The sequence below is a fragment of the Haliotis rufescens genome, unplaced genomic scaffold (assembly GCF_023055435.1).
Source record: "Haliotis rufescens isolate VD_foot unplaced genomic scaffold, xgHalRufe1.0.p SCAF_4, whole genome shotgun sequence".
NCBI classification, from domain to species: domain Eukaryota; kingdom Metazoa; phylum Mollusca; class Gastropoda; order Lepetellida; family Haliotidae; genus Haliotis; species Haliotis rufescens.
The window spans coordinates 46,771,732-46,798,674 of NW_025964112.1; the positions used below are offsets into that span (position 1 = coordinate 46,771,732).

At 37.9% G+C, this 26,943-nt stretch overlaps 1 protein-coding gene across 3 annotated transcripts in view; it reads right to left on the reverse strand.

Moving 5' to 3' along the window:
* Window positions 1-26,943, reverse strand: part of LOC124151988 (homeobox protein Hox-B6a-like) — a 103,509-nt gene that overhangs the window by 70,857 nt on the left and 5,709 nt on the right. For 2 of the 3 annotated variants that reach the window (XM_046524702.2, XM_048381833.1), the window contains exon 1: window positions 6,604-6,816. The exons of the other annotated variant lie outside the window; for it this stretch is intronic. The gene's annotated coding sequence lies outside the window, so the exon portion shown is untranslated. Of the gene's footprint in view, window positions 1-6,603; window positions 6,817-26,943 lie in introns of those variants that run through there. 3 annotated transcript variants of the gene reach the window in all.

Consider the following 26,943-nt stretch of genomic DNA (forward strand, 5'->3'; position numbering starts at 1 on the left):
TGAATTTTTCATTGCTCTCTATTCTGTTTATTTCGCATCTATATTCATTTGAACGCCTAAGCTAACAGCAAAATGGATAGAAGACTTTTTTCCTCCTCCCAAACAAGAAACCTATAATTTTGTAAAATTCACCGATGTTGAGATAAAACGAGCATGACTCTCTTCAATCAAAATGAATGCTTTAATCAAGCTTGTCTAGGTTCGAGGGATCCAATAAAGATGTGGACCTCGAGATATCACGACTCGAAATTAAATGCCCCCCTTTTTCGCCTCCCTCCCCTTGAAATCCCCCTCCCAATGATCTGTTCACTCTGAGAAAACATCATACGTCGATTTTGATTCCATTTCGTTTTATCCAATCAATGGTAACACACTGGTCTAAACAGAACCTCAAACTAGTCGATTGAAAGATAGATTTTATTCGTTTCAATAATTGACAGTTTCCTATTAGTTTGACGAATGGTGTCCATTCGTCAAGGGAGGTAATTCTATTATTCCCGTCCAGTGATATTTTTGCTGAGAAAGTTTAATTTTCTAGGTACCTCTACCATAGCCTGCCACTGCATGCGACAAGACAAAACCAAATTAAACAGTATCTTCCTTTTATTCAAGCAATGCTTTGACACCATGTGTGAAACGTGGAGGTTTTGATTTGTGAGATACGAATGAATCTACAGAGTCCCTCTCAATTTCTTTCTGGTCCTGAGTGAAATTAATTAAAAGCCTTAGCGATTGCTGCGTCTTCATGCAGGGGAATCAATAAGAAGCAAGAAAAGGAAATAGTAAATCTTTCAAGAAGTCAATAGCAATCGAGAGAGCGAAAGACTCAGGGATGCATGATTAGCGTGTGGCCATAGCTTCTTCAATCACAGCCCCCCTCGTTGCCCTATCTGAATGCTACAGCTGTGATCAGGCCCGAGAATTGTCAACTTTTATAATTTGTCTCTCACCCCAAATCAAACGTCTCAACGAACGCTGGCCTGAGGGTCGGTCTCATTTGGTAAACGACTTATTTTGGCCAAATTGAGCAGAGATGAAAGACTTTGAAGAAAAAATTAAGAAAATCACAGATTTGGCACAGCGTCATAGAGGATTTATGTTTCACAAATGAATATTTATTGTAATATTTTTCTGCCAAATAATGATGTTATTTCGGCAATTTGAATTTCATGTCATTGTTTGATGGCCGAATGAGAACGGTGATTTATGACAGATAGTTGGAAGATTAGAAATCTCACAGAGTTTCATTTTTTCCTTCTTTTCAACGGCATTCCTTTGCACTAGGTCAATCTAGCCTTACCGCGGTGAATCAAATATTGCATTATGCTTCAGTGAATGATATATTTATCAAAGAGTGAATTTAACTCTACCCTGCCCTTTTCATCAAAAACCACTAAAATATGTATATGTGTTATTAGAAATACATAACAAAACATTAATCATTCAGTTGTGCATTTTCTAAATCAATCCGCGGCTTTATGCGTTCATCCAGTGACTCTTATCATAGCATGTGCTAATTATGCAAGACATATCTCTGTATCGCGATTTGTCAGCATAACGTATTAAAGATTAAACATTAATGTTTGGCATTATAAATCTTAATTCAAAAGATAAAATCCCCCGATTATGATATGAGAAATCGGGGAAGAGCCACGTGTCATTTCGCAAATGCAATAGACATTTTTGAGACTTGCAATGACAACATACCTCCCAGGATTGCCATATTCCAACGCATGAACTCGCATAATTCGTTTATTAATCCATCTCCATATAATGGTTGCAATAAACGCACATGCAATGTCACATTTCAACGCATAGACATGAATAAAACACTTTCGTTTATTCGTCCATCGTCATGGTATCATAATTGCAATACACATTTAGCCAAACGTGTCTATTTCATTGTATGAATGAGAAATGAAATGTACATACATACATGTGATATTGACTTGTAGCTATATCAGTGTATCTTTCCTTCGCGTGATGGGGCGGGAAGATATTTTAGATATATATGTATTAGAAGCGTTGTGGGATGATGCCGATGGGATTGTCTGGATTTGCTGAAACAGTACATTGAACACGCAAGAAAATGCCTGGCTTTCTTGTTTTTGTTTGTTTGTTTGTTTATTAGTCAGTTGACTGTTCAGACAATATGCTGATGAGATGAAGAATTTTGCAGCATAATTTGACATATATTTATCGTTATATTTTCAATTACTTAAAATGCTTGCATATTGCATATTAGGTTAAAAAAGATAATTGACCAAATTACTCACATATCCTTAGCAAGTGTCTATAAATCTTTTTTTAAATATTTCTTTCTGATTCTTTAACCACTATTACTTTTATATTCATGACTTGCATTAATGTTCCCTTGTTAACAATATTTCGATCCAAAAATCTACATATTCATTGCGACTTATTCCATTAGCTGGTGAATGGAACAAAATATGTGCTTTTTAATATGATATCACAGTCATTATCTTGAAATGAATATGGAAATTGAATCAATACATATGAAAATAGTGTTTTACAGTTGTTTAATAAATATTCCTATATTGGGCTTTTTTCAGACACACAATTCGCCCCCTTTGTACGAGCTCCTCTCGAAGATTCATCAGAAAGACGAACTACTTCTTAATGCGGAATACGGATTCCATTTAAAGAGTGAAGAGTGTATAAAGAACACATTAGGGGGGTCCCTAAACAGTCAGTGACAAAGTGGAATTTCGGCAAAAAACAAATCACAGAGTGGGATTAGTGTCACGCAGCCAAAACACTTTCAGAACTAATGAATGAAAGACAGGACAAGCTTCGTATAATGTATTTTGCGCCCAAAGTAATTTTCAACTGTTTAGGCACTACTTTTTAGCGATTGGTACCTAATCACTGGGAAAAAAATCACTTGTCTTGAAAGCGATGTGCCCCTTAATCAGAATCAGAGATATTATGGGCGCAGAACCTGGATCCGACCCCAGCGGAGTTCATTTCAGCCAATGGCAATTCATCACTATGTCCTCGAAGTTTGTGTTAGTTAATGCAAACAACGTTAACAAAACCATAATCTTATAATCTTTCAAAAATTCCTGATTTATTGAAATAAAGTGTCATCGGAAAATTGAAAGTCAAATCAGTCTCTTGTTTGACCCTTTCACATCTTTGCTCAGACTTTTTGGCTCCACTTTTGATATTCGTCGTTCGTTTTTGTATCCACTAGACAGAACTGCGCCTACATTTGCATAATGTCATGTTAGATCGAATGAAAACCATTCGCGAGGTGGGACCCCGTGATTAAAAAAAGACTTATAGAAGCGAATTTTAAAGAACAAGAATATTTTAGAGAAAATTGCTTTTTCGGGAGAAAAATTATGCACGTGAGAAAGATTCGTCGTTAGAGCATTACACAGGAGGTTGCGACAGATCTTATGGTCATTTTCATCTCAATATTTTTCTGCCAATTTTATACCATAGTTTTATTTCTTGAAGGTTTTGTATTTTTTGTAATGCAGTCTCATATTTGTTCTTTCTTTAAGAACAAAACTTTGCAATATTGACTTTCGACTGTATCATAACGAAATAACAGTATGTATGTTAGAATCACCAGAATGAATGTGATACTCGCATATTACTGCCTGAGAAACATTATGTTCTATTGACCAACATAAATAGAACATACAGCGAACAATATAAGTCTGTGGCATCGCTGTTAGTTCATTTAGTTTGTATGTTGTGTTCTGAAATACAACTCTGTCATACATAATGGAAGCCATTGCTTTTTGCTATCGTCATAAACGATAGGGGCATTGATACGTCATTTATCATCAGCAGCAATTATGCATCGTTATCCGTTATAGCATTGTTAAGTTATCAGGTGTATTACAATAACAACATGCTGCCATAATCTTTGAACTTTTTACGACCTCTGTGGGTATATCGCACTTATAAACAGTTGAATTCTTGACTTATTGTCAGAATACATTAACATATTTATTGATATTATTTTCAAACTGTGAGAGTAAAATATCTGACTCGTCATCCAAATATTCTTCACATGCTTCGCTGTTTGCGTATTTCTGTATGACACTCGAAAACACCCTTTAAAAGGAGTCAGAGCCCAACTGAAAGTTAATTACTAAAATTGGTCGGAGTCTTTCCAGTGAGTTATCGTTAATGCTGACAACAATTTGGGCAGATGTGGTTTAAAACCTTCTTTGTGTTTTATCAACGGACCGAAAGGCAATAAACTACGAGGGGGACAAATGTCGTCATACCCCTCCTCATCCTCACCCCTCCCTCCCGCTGTATCCCTCCCCCTTCTTCCGACCCCCTGCCCCTCAGTCGCCTCCCATGTAACGGGCAGTGATTAAGTCATTAAGTCCAGCGGTCATAAATTACACATGGATTGAAGGTGGCTTTCTCATTTCGATGACCTCCTTCAGTTTTGCCACGTGGCTCGTGACGCCCCGCCGTACCCTCAACTCAGCGACCCCACCCCCTCCTCCGACCGTCTTCATCACCCCCATGTCTGAATAAGTTTTCAGTGAAAATGCATTTTATTCGATATTTTCATGACAAACATTTAGGATGCACGTGACGAAATGTGTCAAATTGACAAAACATATTGTCATTTACATATCTAATAAATTATACTTGTTGAAATGTGTTCCATTTCATCTCAATGTTCATGGGGTGTTGACAAGCAAGATGTATGGGTGACAGATTTGTATTATCGAGGCCTTTATTACAAATTAATCAAAACAAGCGTTAAAATAATTAAGTGGCAATTAAGGGGTGTTGGATGCAAATACTAAGACGGTAACAACTTCATTCACCCCATAAAAAATTAGATCCTTGAAACATAATGAACAGACATTTTAGTAAAGACTTTTAATTTGGTTATTTTTGAAGGCAACATTCATCAAACTATGGCTTTAAACGAAATGTCGTCGTAAGATGCACAGTTCTACTCAAAACGGTAATACCTGGACGATAGTAATATTAATGAACTGCTCAATAAATGAACTTCTGAAACAATGTACATCAGCGTGGTATATACATACAATACTACACATAGTTTTCTCACATAGGTCTTCATTGACCATGGACACATTAAAACCTACGTTATAAGTTCCATAGACACGAATGCACACAGACAGCCAACATTTCGGAATGTTAGCCTAATTGGTGGATGTCGTACTCGAACTAACCTCTGGCATCCCCAAACAATAAAAGTCCCACACAATTAACCGTATCTGTGACGAAGGCTGCAAAAGTATCTTTGTACACTGAAATGTCCCAATTATAACGGACGCTCGGAAATAGAAGGCAAATCTACCGTGACAATACTTCTTCCAATGACAAATGTTGATGGGGAGGGGTGGGGATGGTTGACAGGGATGGGGAATGGTCGACAGGGGTGGGGATTGGTCGATGGGGGTGGGGAATGGTCAATATGGGTTGGGAGTGTTGCTTATGATAATCTTGACGCCAGATTTAGTCCAGTTTTAATACCTTACACAACAAATAGCATATTTACTTTACAGTCACCACAATGTCAATGAAAGCATAGTTTTAATGTTTATGGCATATACCGTTTTCCAACCAATTTGTTTTCCGATTTATTTTAACATGATGTTATTTTTGGGGTCGATTTAGTTTAATTTCAGGTCATAAAGCTAACTGTTTCTCATAAAGCATACATCAAATATGTATCTATTTGTGTAGAGATCTGTCATGCCTGTCTTCCTCAGAGTCGAAATCTTCATGGACGAAAACATGAAATGTAATAGCTTGGGCACAATTATTGTGATAATGGATTTTGATTCTTTATACCAAAATAAACAATTAATGTTCATCTACAGATTTTTTTAAGGAAATTATTTACTTAAGATCTGCATCTTGCAACCCAGTTAAAGTTTTGTTTTACTTCACTGCACATTTAATATACTAGTATATATATATTTATTTAAGTTGAACAATGGTTTTAAACTTGTCTACTTATTTCAATGAACGAAATTAATCATATAAAATGGTTTTACAAAAGAACAACAGTATAAAATCATAACATTAATTCAAAGTAGTGAGACGTTCTATCTTAAATATACCCCACCCTAAATACCTACAAAATCCCGACCCCACCTAAAATCCCCGACCCGTATTGACCCCTGACCTTCCTGATTACCGAAACCTATGAACTGGCGGCGAAGGAGTGCTTTTATCGCGAGCAGCCCTCAGTAACACTTCATAATTCACCACTGAAATCAACGCCATTCTTTTCCATCTCTATATCGGCAACGGAACAATAAAATCGTTATAACGGCAATGTTTATGAGGCAAATAACACCGAAACGCTCGTAATAGCTGCCGGTTATAGATCATAGCGGCCCGTCTAATACTATAGGTACATGCATTAAAGCTTGATATCAACATCGTAGCGTCTATAGACAACTTGAAATCTACAAACGGAGAATATTTTTACGAGGCGACAAAAAATGAAGACGGGAAAAAAAGGTAATAAATTCACACCCCGATGTAATGGGGGCTAAGTATTACACTGTCAGTTATTGCGCCAATTGTAAATCAAAGTTTAAATGTAGTACCCACCTTGCGATGCAAAGATTGACAGGTAGGGACAGCTATGAAGTCCCGTCGGCTTCCTTTGATCTTTCCGACAAACCCTCTTATTGGACAGCGAGACAGTACAATAAATTCATAAAACTACTCTCTTGATGGCGTCGTGTTCATTTCTTTCTCGGCCGTATCATACTTAGGCTGTTTAGCGGCACTGGACCGGAACTACTTCATTTGTATAGCAGACGGGTCTTTCGCGGAGTGATATATATTCCAGCCAATCGGAGCGCTTGTAACAAACCGCTGTTGGCGAGCCGCGGCAGCAGACAAAATTGCATTCTGGAAATGGGAACAAGATATGAGGCGATTTTACGGCAAATATAGGGCTTCTTGTGAATGAAATGATAACAAGCTGTTATTAACTGTAGGTTAATCAAGAAAAAGATGCATTTTTAAATCAGCGGGGTGATATTTCGTTCAAATGGCTATTTCCAACACTAGTTTGTATGCCTGATAGGTGGACTGCTTCATTATGGCAGTGTTTTTATACTTGTTCACCAGTTTCGCCTATAGCGAAATGTTTAATGTTTAATATATAGTTTTCTTAAATCTATGACACAATTACTTAGTAAATGGCTTATTTTAGACTTGTCTCAAAACAATAACAAACGATAACCATATTGACCTTATCCCCTTAAAACAATACACTTTTTTAAAGAAGGCATCTTGAAAACACAAATAAGACAAAACACCAGGTTTATAATGAAGAACACGATTTATGTTAATAATAAAAAAAATATCTGGAGACGATTCTTCCCTCACAAAATCTAGTATGCAAGTTGTATAAATAAGATTCACAAAAAAACTTTTTGACAAATTTGGACAAAAAAACATGACCACATAACGATTTTCTGTGCATATTCCGGATAGTTTTACCGATATGCATGGTAAGTATCTAACAGAGTGGAATATTGTGTGTGTTTAGAAATTGTAAAAACAAAAAGGTTATATACAAAAACAATGAATAAAATTCACCATTTGAGAAAATGCATTATTCAAAGGTTAGATACAGAAAGCTGCCGGTTCTAGCGCTTGGGCGTTTTGAAAGATTCGGGCAGCAAAAAGCTTTGAAAATAGCATGGAGATTTTGCATACTTTCACACAAATGGAGCCTGAATGATTCATTTTCGTGCGTGGACACAAAATCGTTAAGAACATGTCTCGTCTGATTTGAAGCGTCTTTTCAGCAGTCATTGACAACAGTCATAAAACATTCAAGCATTTGTCCGGAAAATTAACGGTTAGAATTGTTCCGGCAGAATGCAAAAGAAAATTATTGACAAAGCCCCCCAACGATTTAACAGCTATAGCGAGTCACTTTCTCCCCTCACACTCTGAAGAACTTCCTTCAAGGTAGATAAATCACCTCGCAACTTGGCCCAAGTTTTCGGAGGAAGCAAATTATTTATACACCTATCTCTTGTGATCGGATGGTTTGGAAATACCTATATATTTCTTCAATGCGAGTTTGGCACAAAAGAATTACGGTTGTGATTTTATCATGTTTTTACTTTGAGTGACACGTGTCAGGGAAGAGGTATTGCGAGCGCTCCTGTAGAACAGTCTACCTTTCCGACAATCAATTATTCACAACCAGGCATATGTGATGCGGGGATGCTCTTCCCATATTTCACAATTGCCACTTTGTGGGATTCAGAAGCAGAAATGAAGTACTGAATTTCATCTTTGGGAATTGAAAGAAACGCCTTTTCGATTTTATGTCATTTGCGATTTAAGAGTTAAATGTTTTAGTGATATTCAAAATTAAAGAGTAAAACTCAGAGAAGGTCTTTATATGGTTTTAACGATTTGTCTTATTTCGTATTTAAAATAAGAATTTAAGTTCGTTGTTTATCGTCTTTGGTTATTTGATAGCTGCTTTAGGACATCCCATCAAATATGAATATTCATAATACGATATATGTTTTACATCGCCTCACAAAAAATAGCAATTCTACAGATTCAGAAATCTATGTACGTGAGGTTATATTTTCTGATTTAAATATGTATGTTTACGGGGTTCAAATATTCCTCACACCTTCAGGAATGATGGCCATAGAATTGACGAACTCTCGTTTTGTTTCACAATAAACATTCAAGCAGATGCTGAAAGCTCCAATTGCCCAAATAGCCATAAACCTAGCATACGAGAAATACCATGGAATATGAGGAAGCACATGCGCCTTTCCTTCAAGTCAATTACCATCACCAGTCGTTTCCAATGCTCGCCATCACCAAAATATGAAGGTGATATTAGCGCGTGTAAAGGCAAAGTTATCTCCCCTTGACAGGTCAATTGCTGTAATCCAACCTTATTATGAATGGTTCCGACTTTCCGCGGACACAGTGTATGGCACCGAGGCGCCTAACATTACAAATGACTGCCGCGTTTGTTCATAACCACTAAATACACCTCCTTATTTCGCTAGAGCCCTTGAGCAGCAGGACACATCCTTCTTCGTGGCATTAAAGTTATGATTATGAATTATGACGTCATTATATCAGCGTTCTGAAAGATTGATGTCAAGCCTACATGCAATCATGATTTGCTTCTAAACACATTAAGCATCACATTAGACAAAATAGAACGGCACTGGTCTTCACACACAGCTACGTCCCTTTAAGAAGTAAGGACCCGCTAAATTCGATGATGGAACAGAATTGGTTCCTGGTGATGTTTGGGATACCGTATCATCAATGACATTATTCTGATTTTTATTAACAACCGGAAAACGTTTTAATTGGTTTAATGCTGCCGTTGAATTTGATAATTAGGGGAAAGGGGAACTAAAGATGGGATACCCTACTGTGCAGAGTTGAGTGTCTTTGATGTGCCAGGATCCGCAGATCGTTTGTTCGAATCCAATATTTCACCGTGGTATAATGTTTTTGTTTTCCCCACCTTATCCGTGATAGTGGGTGCCACCAAAGTCTAAATCCTGCACCACTTCGGCCTTTCACCCAACGTCAATATAATACACACTTGGATGTGACTGGAAGGTATGGTTACTGACTAATTTATCTGAAATGGTTTGATAAGGTACCATTTTGTGTATGTTTAAATAATTTTACAACTTAGTGTATCCATGGGTTCTAACGCTATACATGACGTAGTAAGGTGTTTGTTTCAAACATGTTCTACGTGGATGTCCTCTGTGACATCTCTACACCCCAACACGACCCTACATAAATAGCATTAAACATCCGCATAAAGATGAGAGGCATGGGTTTGAATGCTTCAATGCTGCGTACACTAACGCACATGTGTTGTTCACATTATTCCCTGACACGACCCCATTTGCCGTGACGTCACGGCTTGGTAAGGGGTCACATTGGCATTATATCGAGGTTAAATTAAATACGTGCATTGTTGTACAGAGGTGAGGTTCCCGACGTTCAAGATTATTGCGCTTATATAGCGACATTGTTGGTCGGAGTGAGTGAGTGAGTATGGTTTTACGCCGCTTTTAGCACTATTCCAGTGATATCACGACGGAGGACACCGGAAATGGGCCTCACACATTTTACCCATGTGGGGACTCGAACCCGTGTCTTCGGCGTGACAGGCTGTTGTACGGAGAGTTGCTATTTGGTGTACACGTTGACTGTATTACGTATGTTTCACGTAGACATTGTACTCGTTTGTGAAGGTTCCTTTACATTAAAAAAGTACAAAAAACAATAAGGATGTATCAGTGAGTGAGTTTGGTCCTACGATGCTTTTAACAATATTCCGACAGCACGGTGGGTTTCCCATATTGAACCCATTATAACCATCTAGGGAATCGAACTCAAGTCTTCGGCGTGACGCTTTAACCACGAGGCTATCCCACTTCCTCTAAATTTAAATGAATGTATTAGGTTTCAGTTCCGAATTCATTACAAATGAATAGCGATGCAGTTAATAAGAAGTTTGTGATGGGAACAGTTTAAGGGGTACCATGTAGTATCATGTCATCACACACTGCTCTCACACTTGGCGTTGATAAGAGTCTTTATATTCCTTGTGTAAACTCCCTTTTTTCATCCAATCGGCCTCATCACTTGACTTCTAGACTATCATTTAGTCTCTGAAATTTTATATTACACAGTATACTTCTTGACTCTAAAAATAAATAAATAATTCCCTGTGTTGATGTCATGTGGAATAGAGCTAGCTAGAGCTGGCTAGACTTGCTTTTGTATGCGTTTCTAGATTTGTTGTTCATACAATAAATATATTCTACAGTCATGGTGCAGGACTACTTGACCTCGTGCACTTCATAGTGTTCATAAGTAAAGTCTGAGGTTTGATATTTCACTCCGGGGTGAAAACACTCGGCAAGAATCCTAAGATCTGGGGTTCCTTGTAAACACAGCACCCAAGCTCATCCCAGAGATTCTCTATAATGTTGAAGCAGGGGAGCAAGAAGGTCAATACGTTCTGGAACGAGAAATAGAAATTTGGAAATATAGCAATCAATGTAGCCAACAAGAATGGTACCACGATTTGGGCAAACTTAATAAATCTCCGTAGATCTGCGCGTCAAGTTTCCAGCAACACGTGTAACTGTCACCTCGTTAGATCTGCAATATGACCATAATGGAACACCACCGAGTGGATTATGCGCCATCACAGTTCCATCCACAATACATTCCTGGCGCCGTCTGTAAACACACCTGTGTCCATCGTCGAAGGAAAGATTGAATCAGCTCTCATCTCAGAACAGAACAGAACTGAAGACCACGGACCATCTCTGACGACGTCGGCACCATAGCAAACGAACTTGCCTGTGACGTGCTGTCAGTACTGCCATGACAGTGGAGAACGGGACCCAGTAGAACGCAACCTGCTTCTAAGTTCAGTTATCGAGTAGTAATTCCTCTCTTTACTTAATCTATTTCAAACAAATACTGCCGCTTCACACCCCTTAGTCTTTCTCGATCTACATCACTTCATCTTCATGTATCTCGAACTACGTCGTCTGTTTTAAATCCTAATATTGAGTCATGTCAATAAATCTCTCGAATTACATCCATACATTTAGGGGATTGGAGTAGCTGAGTGGTTGAAGCGTTGGCTGGTTGTCCCGCGCTGGGGTATGGCAGGAATATTGCAGAATGCGGGGTAAAACCATCCTCACACATTCTAGTGGTATTACGTCACTACATCGCCCAAACAACATCACAAGATCAGCCTTCCAAAATAACTCAATCTAAACCATACAACGTTAATGCGTCTATTTCGAAGTATTCCATAGTTGCATTCTGCTGCATGTATCTCGATTGATGCTACACTTTATATCACTACATCTATCTAGAATCATAAGGTCGCTTTGACGTTATACATCATATTTAGAGAACAGCCTCTTCACCTTCGACCGTTTATCCCGAACCACAATTCCAGACTGCAGAAAATGGTTCAAGTCCACTTGGGGTTCATGTGGGTTGAGAAATTGGACCTTATTGGGTAGCCCTTTGTGGCCCCTTTCGGACTTGTCCTGAGTGGGCATATATTTATAGCCCCTATGGGATCTAGATTGATTGTGAGGTGAGGTGAGGTGAAATGGGGTTTAACGTCGCGTCCAAGATTATTGCACTTATATAGCGACGTGCATGCACGTGTGTGTGTTTGTGTGGCTGCTTGTACTAGTCCGGACTGATGCCGATTTATAGTGCTAGCTCACTGAGATACCATGCCGCAGTTTAACATGAATATCCCACTCAGACACATTATACTGACTCCGAGCTGACCAGTCCTTGTTTTAGCCCCTTAATGCCGAGCGCCAGACAGGGTAACAACAAGTACCATCTTTAAACGTCTTTTGGTATGACGCGGCCGGGGATCGAACCCCGAACCTTCCGCTCTCCTGGCGGACGCTCTACCACTAAACCACTGAGGCGGTCAGATGGATTGTGTCTAGAAAGGTGTTTATGTGTTTATTCTTATCATATTAACCTGCAGGCTTTATGTGCAGTGTTGCATTACTACTTCATATATTCACATGCATATAAACTTTAAGGTATATATTCAATATTTTACGTATATATATGTTGCCTTTTCCTGAATATTCATATCACATCACCAGTCTTGAATCTTACTGCCTGATCACATCAAATTATTTATACCACGTCATCGTATTTTAGGTCATACTTCCTATTCATATCACATCACCAGGGTTGAATCATACTCCCTATTCATATCACATCACCAGTGTTAAATCATACTCCCTATTCATATCACATAACCAGCGTTGAATCATACTCCCTATTCATATCACATCACCAGTGTTGAATCATACTTCCTCTTCATATTATATTACGATTCTTAAATCATACTTCCTATTCATATCACATCACCAGTGTTGAATCAAACTTCTTATTCATATCACATCACGAGTCTTTTAAATGACACCTTTCAAATCACATGAACAGCTTACTTACTATACATACCCGTTTATCACTTTTGAATCATACACCCTTTTCATATCACATAACCAGTGTTGAATCATACTTCCTATTCATATAACATCACCAGTGTTGAATCATACTCCCTATTCATATCACATCGCCACTGTTTAATCAAACTTCCTATTCGTATCACATCATGAGTGTTGAATCATACTCCCTATTCATATCACATCACTAGTGTTGAATCATACTTCCTATTCATATCACATCACAAGTGTTGAATCATACTCCATATGCATATCACATCACCAGTGTTTAATCATTATCCCCATTCATATCACATCACGACTGTTGCATCATACTTCCTATTCATATCACATCATTAGTGTTGAATCATACTACATATGCATATCACATCACCAGTTTTGAATCATACTTCCCATTCCTATCACATCACGAGTGTTGAATCATACTTCTTCTTAATATCATATCACCAGTGTTTAATCATACTTCATCTTTACATCATATCACGAGACTTAAATCAAACTCCCTATTCATATCACATCACCAGTGTTGAATCATGCATCATATTCATATAACATCACCAGTGTTGACTCATGCTTCCTGTGCATATCACATCACCAGTGTTGAATCATACTTTCTATTCACGCCATATCACCAGTGTTGACTCATACTTCCTATTCACATCACATCACCAGTGTTGAATCATACTTCATATGCATATGACATCACCAATGTTGAATCATACTTCCTTTTCATGTCACATCACTAGCGTTGAATCATACTCCCTATTCATATCACACCACCAGTGTTGAATCATACATCATATTCATATTACATCACCAGTTTTGAATCATGCTTCTTCTTATTATCATATCACCAGTGTTTAATCATACTTCATCTTTATATCATATCACGAGTCTTAATTCATACTTCCTATTTATATCACATCACCAGTGTTGAATCATGCTTCCTGTGCATAGCACATCACCAGTGTTGAATCATACTTCCTATTCACGCCACATCGCCAGTGTTGACTCACACTTCATATTCACGCCATATCACCAGTGTTGACTCATACTTCCTATTCACATCACATCACCAGTTTTGAATCATACATCATATGCATATGACATCACCAATGTTGAATCATACTCCCTATTCATAACACATCACCAGTGTTGAATCATACTTCCTATTCATATCACATCACCAGAGTTGAATCATACTCCCCATTCATATCACATCACCAATGTTTAATCATACTTCCTTTTCCTGTCACATCACCAGTGTTGAATCATACTTCCTATGCATATCACATCACCAGTGTTGAATCAAACTTCCTATTCATAACACGGGCACCAGTCTTGAGTCTTACTGCCTGTTCATAGTATACTATTTATACCAAGTCATCAGTCTGGAATCACAGTCCCTATTCATGTCTATTCATATCACATCACTGGCCTTGAATCATTCTGCCTTTTCCTAACACGGACACTAACTTTGAATAATACTCCATATTTACACCACAGCATCAGTTTTGAACCATACTACCTATTCATATCACACCATTGGTCTTGAATCAAACACCCCATTCGCATCAAATCACTGGACTTGAATCATCCTGCCTATTCATATCACATCACAAGTCCTGGATCTTACTGCCTGCTAATATCACACTATTCGCACCACGTCATCAGCTTTGAATCATACTGCCTATTTATATCACATCACCAGTCATGAATCACACCCCTTATTCATATCATAACATCAATATATATTTTGAATAACATTGCTTCTCTCTCTTCCATGTCGATCTCGAAGCTCATAACGTATTTTCGTATATTGCTCGTTGTGCCACCCCATAACAAATACGTACCGAGTCTATTCAGAGTCGCATTGTGCTTTTCCCTTTCACTATAATCAGCAAAGACGATCACCACGTATATGTCGCGACCTTTTGCGTGTCTGTTTGTGTCTACCACTACATGTATGTCGAATAATATCGCATGTATGCCTCTTTATTTCACTACATTTATGTCGAATCACATTGCATATGTTTCTTTTACAACTTTATAATCATACTGCACATGTGTCAGTCTTAATGCATGTATGCCTCTTTATTTCACTACCACTACATACATTTCGAATCATTACATCACTTCTTATTTGTCGAATTCTAGTTCATATGGTTCTCGTCACATCAATCCATTATGTCGAATAATGTATATTATTAGTGTGTGTGTGTGTGTGTGTGTGTGTGTGTGTGTGTGTGTGTGTGTGTGTGTGTGTGTGTGTGTGTGTGTGTGTATATATATGCCTTTATTATATTGAATTATATTGCAGCATAATTTATTTGTCTGAGATCAGTTTGCCTCTTTTTACCCATATACCTTTCTTAAAGTGGATAAGTGTTCGTTTCTCTATACCATTGCCTTTATCTTGATTCATATTGACTGTGTGTATCAAACGATTACATTTTTTTCGAACCGTACAACATGTGTGTCTCGTTGTAAAGAACCATACAACATGTGTGTCTCGTTGTAAAGAACCATACAACATGTGTGTCTCGTTGCAAAGAACCATACAACATGTGTGTCACGTTGTAAAGAATCATACAATATGTGTGTCTCGTTGTAAAGAACCATACAATATGTGTGTCTCGTTGTAAAGAACCATACAACATGGGTGTCTCGTTGCAAAGAATCATACACTATGTGTGTCTCGTTGTAAAGAACCATACAACATGTGTGTCACGTTGTAAAGAACCATACAACATGTGTGTCTCGTTGTAGAGAACCATACAATATGTGTGTCTTGTTGTAAAGAACCAAACAACATGTGTGTCTCGTTGTAAAGAAACATACAACATGGGTGTCTCGTTGTAAAGAACTATACAATATGTGTGTCTCGTTGTAAAGAACCATACAACATGTGAGTCTCGTTGTAAAGAACCATACAACATGGGTGTCTCGTTGTAAAGAACCATACAACATGGGTGTCTCGTTGTAAAGAACCATACAACATGGGTGTCTCGTTGTAAAGAACCATACAATATGTGTGTCTCGTTGTAAAGAACCATACAACATGTGTGTCTCGTTGTAAAGAAACATACAACATGTGTGTCTCGTTGTAAAGAATCATACATCACGTGTGTCTCGTTGTAAAGAACCATACAACATGTGTGTCTCGTTGTAAAGAAACATACAACATGGGTGTCTCGTTGTAAAGAACCATACAACATGTGTGTCTCGTTGTAAAGAAACATACAACATGTGTGTCTCGTTGTAAAGAACCATACAATATGTGTGTCTCGTTGTAAAGAACCATACAACATGTGTGTCTCGTTGTAAAGAAACATACAACATGTGTGTCTCGTTGTAAAGAACCATACAACACGTGTGTCTCGTTGTAAAGAACCATACAACATGTGTATCTCGTTGTAAAGAACCATACAACATGTGTGTCTCGTTGTACCACACTATACATTTGGAAATATATTGCAAATGTGTATCTGATTACAGCTATCTCGGCACATATTGTAGGCGTGTCTCTTTTTAACGCTACCCTCACTTATATAGCACCTGTATCTCTTATTGCAGCTAACGGAGACATATTGCACCTGCGTCTCTTGTTACAGCTAACGAAAACAGTTTGCACGTGTGTCTCTTATTACAGCTAAGGGAAACAGCTTGCACCTGCGTCACTTGTTGCAGCTAACGGGAAACATATTGCACGGGCGTCTCTTATTGCAGCTAACGGAACATATTGCACCTTCGTGTCTTATTGCAGCTAACGGGAACATTTTGCACCTTCGTGTCTTATTGCAACTGCCGGGAAACATTTTGCACCTGCGTCTCTTATTGCAGCTAACAGGAAACAATTTGCACGCGTGTTTCTTATTGCAGTTAACGGAAACATATTGCACAGGCGTCTTTTATTGCAGCTAACGGGACAATATTGCACCTGCGTCTCTTATTGCAGTTAAAGGGAAACATATTGCTCGCGTGTCTCTTATTGCAGCTATCTCTTCACATATTGCACGTGTATCGCTTAATGCAACTAACGGGGACATGTTGCACAAACGTCTTTTATTGCAGTTTACGGGAAGCGTATTTCGTGTGAGATCTATATTACTACGATCTTTTAACTCCGACGAAAAACGTGTTACTTTTGTGTCCCAGCATCTTAGTAATCCAATACTCTTTACTTGCCTTGATTGGCTCTTGGGATTAATTAATACAATGGATGAGAAACCTTGTGCCATGAATACTATGTATATCGTTTGGAATCATGGCTGGGATTCCAATATATTTTCACCGAGAACAAAATGCACGTGTCATTTAATAAATTAATCCTGATAATTCGCAAATAAAGGAAAGGGGGAAAAAAGGGGATTCTCAATGTTAGGTCATACAATGCATTTCCACAATTACTGTGCAATCAACTCTTCTAACTAAGCCAGTGTTAAACTGTCGCGATTTTAGCCAAACATTGAACATCCATTACACGAGAGCAAATTAATCTGTTACAAATCGGACGATGTTCTTTAAAAACACCCCCAAATCTGGATGCATTCCGATAGGACGCTAATGCTATGCATTTTAGCCTCTGAGGATGCTGATATCTTAACCCTATTTCATTGAAATGAATTCGTTTATATCTGAAAGAATTTGTCACAAGTCGCTATAATTCATAAATTGAACACCTCAAAATTATTCCACATCAAACGCAACTTTTAACACATCAGAAGTGCTGCTTTCGTCTTCCATAAGCCTGTCGCCAAATCCACATCTTCAATAACTAATAAACTTTATTTTCTTCGTTTTTGATTGACAAGTGTAATGACTACTGCTATCATTTAGCGATATTTCTAATAAGATAAGTTCTCTTTTGATATGTGTTTAGTGGCGCCTCGTCTGCTCGTAATCCCAAATGAACAATTTACAGACTTGAGGCCAAAGAACGCCTAGAAGCGATGACGATTAGGATTAAGTAATCGCACATCAAAGCAGGACTTCTTGGCTTGTTTCAGAATGGAATCCATCGATTGATATCAACTGAAGCCGTATCTTGAGGGTTGCAGTTATGAATCAAGTAGTAGTTGTCTCCCTTTGATGTACAGCGCGTAGCGTAGGGATTTCACATTCTAGGTTATTAGTCTGCCAGTGTCAATGATGTAGTCATGAAAACGTTGCATGTAGCGAGTTAGTTGAAGTGTGGATGTTTCTAGGCAGTGTGTTTACATTAATAACTCTGAAAAGCATGTAATGTTTGCCCGGGACGAGATGGCCTAGTCATTGAATCAAAGGAATAATATTATTGCACAATCTGTCCAGGAGACGTTATTTGATTCAGGACGATGTTCTCCTTCTTGCCATGTAATATTTAGGATTAACGCCAATTCCCTTTGGCTTGTTCAGTTAATATATTCTTTTATGATTTCCCAGATCAAATAGACTGACCGCTCCCTCTCCCGCAATGCAATTTATTTAGGTTATCAAAAAAGGATAGTACTATTCTTTTCCATGCACGGATAAGCGTCCAAAAGTCAGCCGACCAGCCTGTCCTCTGCCATAAGTGAGTTTTGATCTGGTAATCTTTTGCTGATATTGTTCTTACATATATGAAAAGGTGGGGCTTAAAGGCGAACTTAAGACAAGCATATGCAAACAAATCTGTTCTTAGAACATTAGATTTGTTAAACTGTCTTTTAATTTATTTTTTTCGTTTTTCGTCGAAGTGAAAAGATCGTGGTAATATGGATCTCAGTGGGTATGGACGTGGCGTATGCTTCCTCAAAATACTGGTGATAATATCTCCCGGCGATCTGTACATCATAGGTTGTAGTGTTATAGCCGGAGATACATTTGAAGGTGAAATGGTGTTTACGGCTCATAACAAGATTTCCTCCAAAGGAGAAGTATAATTAGGGGCCTTTCGATTCCACTAGAACTGCCGTTTCATTTTGTCTGAATTTGAAAAACAAGTCTTGATGCTTTAAAACTGTTCATATAACTGCCAACAAGAATTTTCCTTTCCGGCATTTTTGAGTTTGGGAAAAAGAATTAGTTGCAGGATTAAACTGTGTGAAAAAAACAGTTTAAGGGGTTATTGCAGAGCATACGTTAGTTTTGTGAACACGAGAAGGGACTTTCATATCCCGTAGAAACACGTGCGTGGGCTAGCTTCTGGCAATATTGCAACCATATCCCTAAAATCTACATCAGTAACGGATTTCACGTGTACATTACCATGTTGCAAATCTAACCGTATCAAATTAAAATCGGAATCGTCAGTTATAGCGGGGGCATTGAATCAAACAGAAATTGTTTTTTTATTTTCCAGTACCATAGTCATGGCCGCGGGTGGCCAAATTGCCAAAGCGGCGCAACTCGCTGTGCAGAGTTGCGTCCCTTAGACGTGTCAGCTATACATGGTCGTGAGTTCGAATCAGGGTTTACCGTGATTGTATTTTTAGGTTTATCACAACATACACGTGCTCGTGGATTTCACCAAAGTGGAAAAGTGCATCACTTTAAACTTTCCTCACAAATCAAGGTTACACTCGGTGATATAATAACTGAAATGCTGTTAAAAGCGGCGTTAAACCAAAATCATTTGTATTATATATACACTCGAGCTGACACGACTATCTCTTTAAGAAGGGTTTATTTTTTTCTAAGTATTTCTTCAGTAAGCATCCAGGATAGTTTGTAGAGCAGGAATAGCATCCCCCATGCATAACCATAGTTATTGTTCTGATTGCCTGGGGACACAAGTGGCCCAGTAGTCTAAATCGACGCAATTCGCTGTGGAGAGTCGGGTCCCGTTGGTCCCAGAAACCTTTGATCGTGGGCTCGAATCCCATTTCGCCCCAGTTATGTTTCCAGATTGCTCAGTACCATACCGTGCTCAGGGCTTTTTTCCAAAGTGGTAAACGTCTTAGACCTACATCACTTCGGGCTTGCCTTCCACATTAACCTGACACGCACTGATATAGCTGGAATACTGTTCAAAGCGACGTTAAACCAAACTCACTAACTTACTCTGATTACTTGTGGAGACATCCGGAAAATCACAACAAAAACATATCGAGAACACGCAATATGCTAATGTCTCATTAGATTAATGTTTCATTAGCTTGACAAACCACTTTAATTATTTCCGTGTGTGTTCCAGCAGTTCCGAGATTAAATAAAGCTCGCTCAAACAGACAACCAATCCAATCAGAGTCCATTGATACGACTCCAGAATGATTTTCATCCTTTTACAAACACTACACCGATTACATTCCCAAGAAAGTTCCCAGTACCAAATTCAATTAACTGACGTACCTAGAATGAACTACGAATACAATTTACACTCTATCTGATTTTTTCCTGAGATCAAACAAACCAGAAAAATATCCACAAAAAAGAAAATGATTTGCTTGGCAAATCTTCAAAGTCGAACTAGCGTTCTTCACCGCCGTTCAGATTAAACACTCCAAGTAGCTTCTTCTGGCATCTTCCGGCACACACAGAAACTCCACATCCTTCTTTGCAGCATCTTAACTAATATAACCCTGAAGACCTTCTTGCCTTGCCCCCTTTCCCTCAAGCACCCCCCTCAAAAACCCCCCTCAAGACATTGATTTGAACTTGAACGACTCTTCTATCTACTTTTTCTCTCGTCTTCCAAAGGGACTTGGACTTGCGAGCGTCCACCCCCAAAGTCTCGTCTTCCTCTTGCATGCTGGCATGCCATGTTATTTATGGGCCTTAAGACACGAGATGGGTTTTAGTTCAAGTGAAAGGGATAATTACAACGAGATGAATGTAATTACTGAAATGGGTGTTTGTATTTAGTGTGGAATATATGGCTCGTTCCCCTTCTGTCCCAGGCGATTGTCGATCAATGCCATCTTTACTGGGACAGCGAATATGAAATTGTAGTTTTCGGATTAATCTGCGGCATAATTCTATTACGCGAACCAATCATGTCTTGCTTGATACAAAAGTATGGTTATTTCAGAACACAATGCTAACGCCTTATTGGGCTGAAACGAACTTTTCTGGCATGTTTATGCTCATTTTGATTAAATTTACATATAACTGAGTTTTTATTACTGAAGCAAGTACGTTGCCTATTGAGTTTTCAATTTATTTCAGTGAATCGGTTAGCGGGTCGTGTGAGAGCGGTATCTTGTGAAAGAGTTTTATATTTGGAGAAGCATTGGCCACAGGTGGTTTTAGTGTCATATTTGTAATAATGATGATATTGTTCTAGCAGTAGTAGTTGCGTAGTCGACAACGGTGTGACGGTGGTCGTTGTAGATACGATGGTACAGTTTATTGATTATCTTTATCAATATTAATAGTCATAGTTTGTTGTGTTGTTGGCCTTCAAATACTAATAATAGTGAGGAAGTAGTAGTTGTAGCATAAACAACACGAAAGTGGCTGCTGTAGAAGCAGCAGTAGTAGTAGTGGTGTTAGTATTGGTATTATTAGTAGTAGTAGTAGTAGCAGCATCTGCGCATTAGTGGTAGCAGCAGCTATAATAGTAATCGTAGTAGCAGTACTAGTAGCAGCAGTCGTAGTAATAGTAGTAGTAATAGTAGTAGTAGTAGTAGAAGTAGTAGTAGTAGTAGTAGTAGGAATGATAGTAGTAGTAGTAGCAGCAGTTGGGGTAGTTGTAGTGGTAATACTAGTAATAGCAGCAGAAGTAGTAGAATCAGTAGCAGTAGTAGTTGTAGATGTAGTAGTAGTAGTAGTAGAAGTAGTAGTAGTAGTAGTAGTAGGAATGATAGCAGTAGTAGTAGTAGTAGCAGTTGGGGTAGTTGTAGTAATAATACTAGTAATAGCAGCAGAAGTAGTAGAATCAGTAGCAGTAGTAGTTGTAGCTGTAGTAGTAGTAGTAGTAGAAGAAGTAGTAGTAGTAGTATCAGTAGTAGTAGTAGTAGTTGTAGTAGTTGTAGTAGTAACGGTAGGTGCGGTAATAATGGGACCAGTAGAAGTACATGTGCAAATAGGCTTAGTAATATAACTATAAGTTATTGAGGTAATAGAAGGTCCAGTAGATGGAGCACGGCAGCATAATCTCTGGTAGACGTTGTATCGCTACTTTAACAACAGTAGAACTACTAATATCAAGTTTGAATTTCTTCATCGTAGATTCTAGAACGTTATACTGCTATGTGACATACCATCTGTAATATTTGTGATAAATGTTTCTGCAAAATATTGGTTAATTTCTTCAGCATAGATCGTTCCATATGTGATCTATTATTTATAATGTACATTTGTACATGTACGTGATAAATGTTTCATAAACACACGATCCAATATTTAGATGCCACAGAGGTCATAGCAATTATGATCATGTCAAATTTAACCCAAGTGAATCGTAATTATTCAGATCAATGATGCTGAACAGTAGTGTTATCTGAAGCGTGATGGGAGACACGTTACTTCATCAAACATCACTTAAACACGGAAGTGTCCTGAGATATAGGCAAGTTGTTGATATCGCCAGCCTACTGAAAACGAATGTCAATTTCATTCTTCTTTATGACATCGAAACACGTAACAGTCTAACTGCCTCACGCGCGTAGGAATCCCTTGTTTCTCATAAAAAAAATAGTTCCCACTGTTTTTTTCTCCTGGCCAAGATACTCGGTTGCAGATTTTTATTAACAGAACTTGTTATTATTTTTCTTCCCCTCTGATTCTCCACGGGGCGGAGGAATCGCCCATTACTGAAGATCTCGCGAGAGCCGAATACGAGGTCTCGTGGCGCCGAGATGAAATTGACTTGTCTACTGTCGAGGTGAAATAGATTACTTCATTGTCTGAAGTCAATCATGGTTTGATTTAATAAGATGGAATATTGCTTTTTATCGCATCTTTGGTGAAAAAGTATTCAATCATTTATTTGAGTATTTCATACAACAGATCAGCCACGCCATCTAAGAAACGTCGTTTATGGGAAAATACAGCTTTGTACCACACGTCCTGGTCGTTACAGACAACAATTGAAAACGCTTTGGTTGAATAGAATAGAAATCTTCAACTTTTGAAATCATTACAGCATTACAAAAATACCCATAAAAATACATTAATAAAATGTATCAAGGGCATGGATACCCGTTGTGAACGATGGACTGAAAAAAAACAGCAGAGTATCAATACTTAGACGGGTTCTTTTTTTGCACTGTGCATCGAAATAAGATTTATTGTTTTAGAATATAGTTTCTGTCCCTGTGCATCGAGCGTATTGAATTATGAATCAGGGATCAGCGAGGTCGAGTTCTTAGAAGCCCACAGCTCCTTTTTTTACTGTTGGGAGAGTGATTAATTGTTAACATGTATGTACGTTTCATAAAAGTCACAGCGACCTGTGGAACAATAAGATAGTGCCTATCTGCGGTCGAGCATGTAAACGTTTTAACTTGCTCTAATGTGATCGTTTCAGTTTTAACTACTGTTACAGTGAAACTCGAATTTCGTTATGTCGAATTCGTGTCCCTCGAAGTTATCGGGCCGCGTTCCATTCCCCATCTTCCAACCTGATCCTCATCCTTGGCGATCAGTTTCCTACCCGAACTTCTGGAGTTCACCAAAATAGTAATCGTCTTTGACAAGCTGTTAAAGGTATGTGAAATCGAGTTACTCACTCACTCTCATCCCAAACTTCTGGCTTGGGTTAGTCTCACGTATACTTCGAGTTCTCTTGACCTGTGTCTTCACGAATATGATGATGAATGAAAGGCGAAATCTATAGTTTGAATTTCCTCTTTTCTTTTGTGATCACTATATGTAGATAACGACTGTGTAACCTTTATGTACGGTACAAATCTATCTATTAGATAGACCTCGTTAATCCGGACAAGATGATCCTGAAGCTCGAGGTCAGGTTTATCTGCTTTTGCCGTTGAATGGATTGGACAGGTACGTACACATATCTTATTACTTTGTTCATTTGACTTGTTAATCTGGGTATTTGTTTGTATGGAAATCAATCTGAACATAACTATCCGAGTTAACGAATATTCGCTTTATTTTCAAAGTATACCCCCATCTGAATAGAATTACCATCATGGTAACACGATGCCTATTGGCTACGCTTGGCTGTCGGGCAAGACAAGCCGCCAAATTAATGTCAATCTGTCCTGAAATATCAAAGAGCTCTTTTATTGATTTATTTTACCGTAAGACATGCAAGTGACTAATTAATTGACAGTAATATAATTACACATACAGCCATATCCAAACACGTATTGCATTATGGCGATGTCTTTGACAACACCACGTTGTCAATTGCTTTCGTGACAAATCATCGCATTGTCACTTTTTCTTTCCGCTTTTGAGAATGAAATACATTATATTTGTTTGTTCTTCCTGGCGTCTGTTGGGCAGTCAGATTGTATTGTGAGGATCGTAGTGTGATTAATTGTAATAATGTGTATAATGCAATCAACAAAACAGCCTTTCACCAATGGGTGTGAGTGCAATTTGCAAATTACTGCAGCACGAATGTTTGTATAGCATGCATTTATTTGGAGCTATTCCAGACGACATTTTTCCATTTCTCTTGTGTTAGAAAGCAAATATGAAGTAAAATCGTATTCCTTACTTATGTACTGACTTATTCCATTTCTCTTGTGTTAGGGCGGTGGGGTAGCCTAGTGGTTTAAGCGTTCGCTTGTCACGCTGAAGACCCGGGTTCGAATCCCCACATGGGTACAATGCGTGAAGCCCATTTCTTGTGTCCCGCCGTGATATTGCTGGAAGATTGCTAAAAGCGGCGTGAAACTATACTCACTCACTCACTCTCTTGTGTTGGAAAAGAAAATATTAAGTAATATCGTATTCCTTACTTATTTACTGACTTATTATCTTGTGTTGGGAAAGAAAAGAATGATTGATATCGTAATTGTTACTTATGAACTGACTTATTCCATTTCTCTTGTGTTAGGAAAGAAATGATTAAGTAACATCGTAATCCGTACTTATGAACTAACTTATCTTATTTCTCTTGTGTTAGGAAAGAAATGATTAAGTAACATCGTAATCCTTACTTATGAACTGACTTATATTATGTCTCTTGTGTTTGGAAAGAAAGAATAGCAATCGAAATATTAGTTGTTTTTGTAAAAACTAAAAATTGTACAACAATTGTACATTTCTAGAATCGGTATAAACATGGCCATAAATTCGTTTTAATTATTTGTTTTCATGTCACTTGCAAACATTATATTTATATTTCACATCGAGAACAGTAACCTTTAATGTTTGTAACTCAATTCGGAATGAAAAAAAGTTCTTGGACTTTAAAAATCTAATCACAGTTTTCAACTTTTGTATCATTTTCCTAGGTAACCAGATGCTGTATTACATCCGACGTCTTCAGGTATCGGCGATACCAGCTTAAACTTTGTCCGTTAGCATGGAAGCTCAGGTTTCCAAACAGTGGCGGCAGCAAGAAGACTGTCGAGTCTAACGCAAGGGAGACAATTAATGTGAGGCAACGCTGATTTGGAAGCTATATTAACACGATAAACCTCACGTCTAAAGGTCAATGAAATAAATGACCCTATTTACGATTATTAGATCTTTAACCGGTCGTTAAGACGTAGATTGAATTTTTTGCATGTATGAATAACCCCTATTTGAGAAAGTGTATAAAAATCAACTGGTTTTTTTTCAATCGATTAGTCAGTAGTTTGTACAATTTTTAAAAAATCATTTTCGTGAATTCCATAGTAATTCACGTACCAGCTAAGAAATATCAACTGGTTAGCATTTTTTGTACCTTGATTAAGGTTTATTTATCTACGATCCATGCTGAATTGATGCACATGTCAATCACAAACGAAATAGGATTTGAACGGACATATGTTTATATAACTATCATTATTATTATGATTTTATTAATCATTATGTTTTTTATCTTTTATCGATCGAAGTGTGTTTTTGTACTACACATGGTATTTCTGCATATATATTCCACGTGTTGTCGTGAAATATATACTTCGTGTTGTATCACGTAAGTACACATACATCATTTTATATTGTATAAAACGTGTTGTGTTGTATAAATACATATAAATAATAGTGACAAACACCTTTCCATATTCATAAGAAATATCTGCCAAAGGCAGCTGTAAATACATACATAACGTATACATATACACATATACAGAGATTGCATTGGGTAAATACATATCCGACATGTTGTATTGTATAAATGTTTTACTGTTTTACAGTTACAAAATAACACATATGTTTAACATAAAGTCATCAGTTGGCTGTTATTTGGTTCTTTATCAGTTGTTTTACACAGTGTTTGGACTAAACGTTTGGGTTTTTTATTGATAAGTTTCATTCAACAACAAGCCATCGAGATAACGCTCTTGATACGATAGACCACGTGCAGGATGTTGAATCTACATTTGCTTGTTGTGAAATCTAAATGTGCTGGGTGTTGAATCTACATTTGCTGGTTGTGAAATCTAAATGTGCTGGGTGTTGAATCTACATTTGCTGGTTGTGAAATCTAAATGCGCTGGATGTTAAATCTAAACGTGCTGGTTGTTGAATCTACATTTGCTTGTTGTGAAATCTAAATGTGCTGGGTGTTGAATCTACATTTGCTGGTTGTGAAATCTAAATGCGCTGGATGTTAAATCTAAATGTGCTTGATGTTGAATCTACATGTGCTGGTTGTTAAATCTAAATGTGCTTGATGTTGAATCTACATTTGCTGGTTGTTAAATCTAAATGTGCTGGATGTTGAATCTACATTTGTTTGTTGTGAAATCTAAACGTGCTGGTTGTTAAATCTAAACGTGCTGGTTGTTGAATCTACATTTGCCGGTTGTTAAATCTAAATGTGCTGGATGTTGAATCTACATTT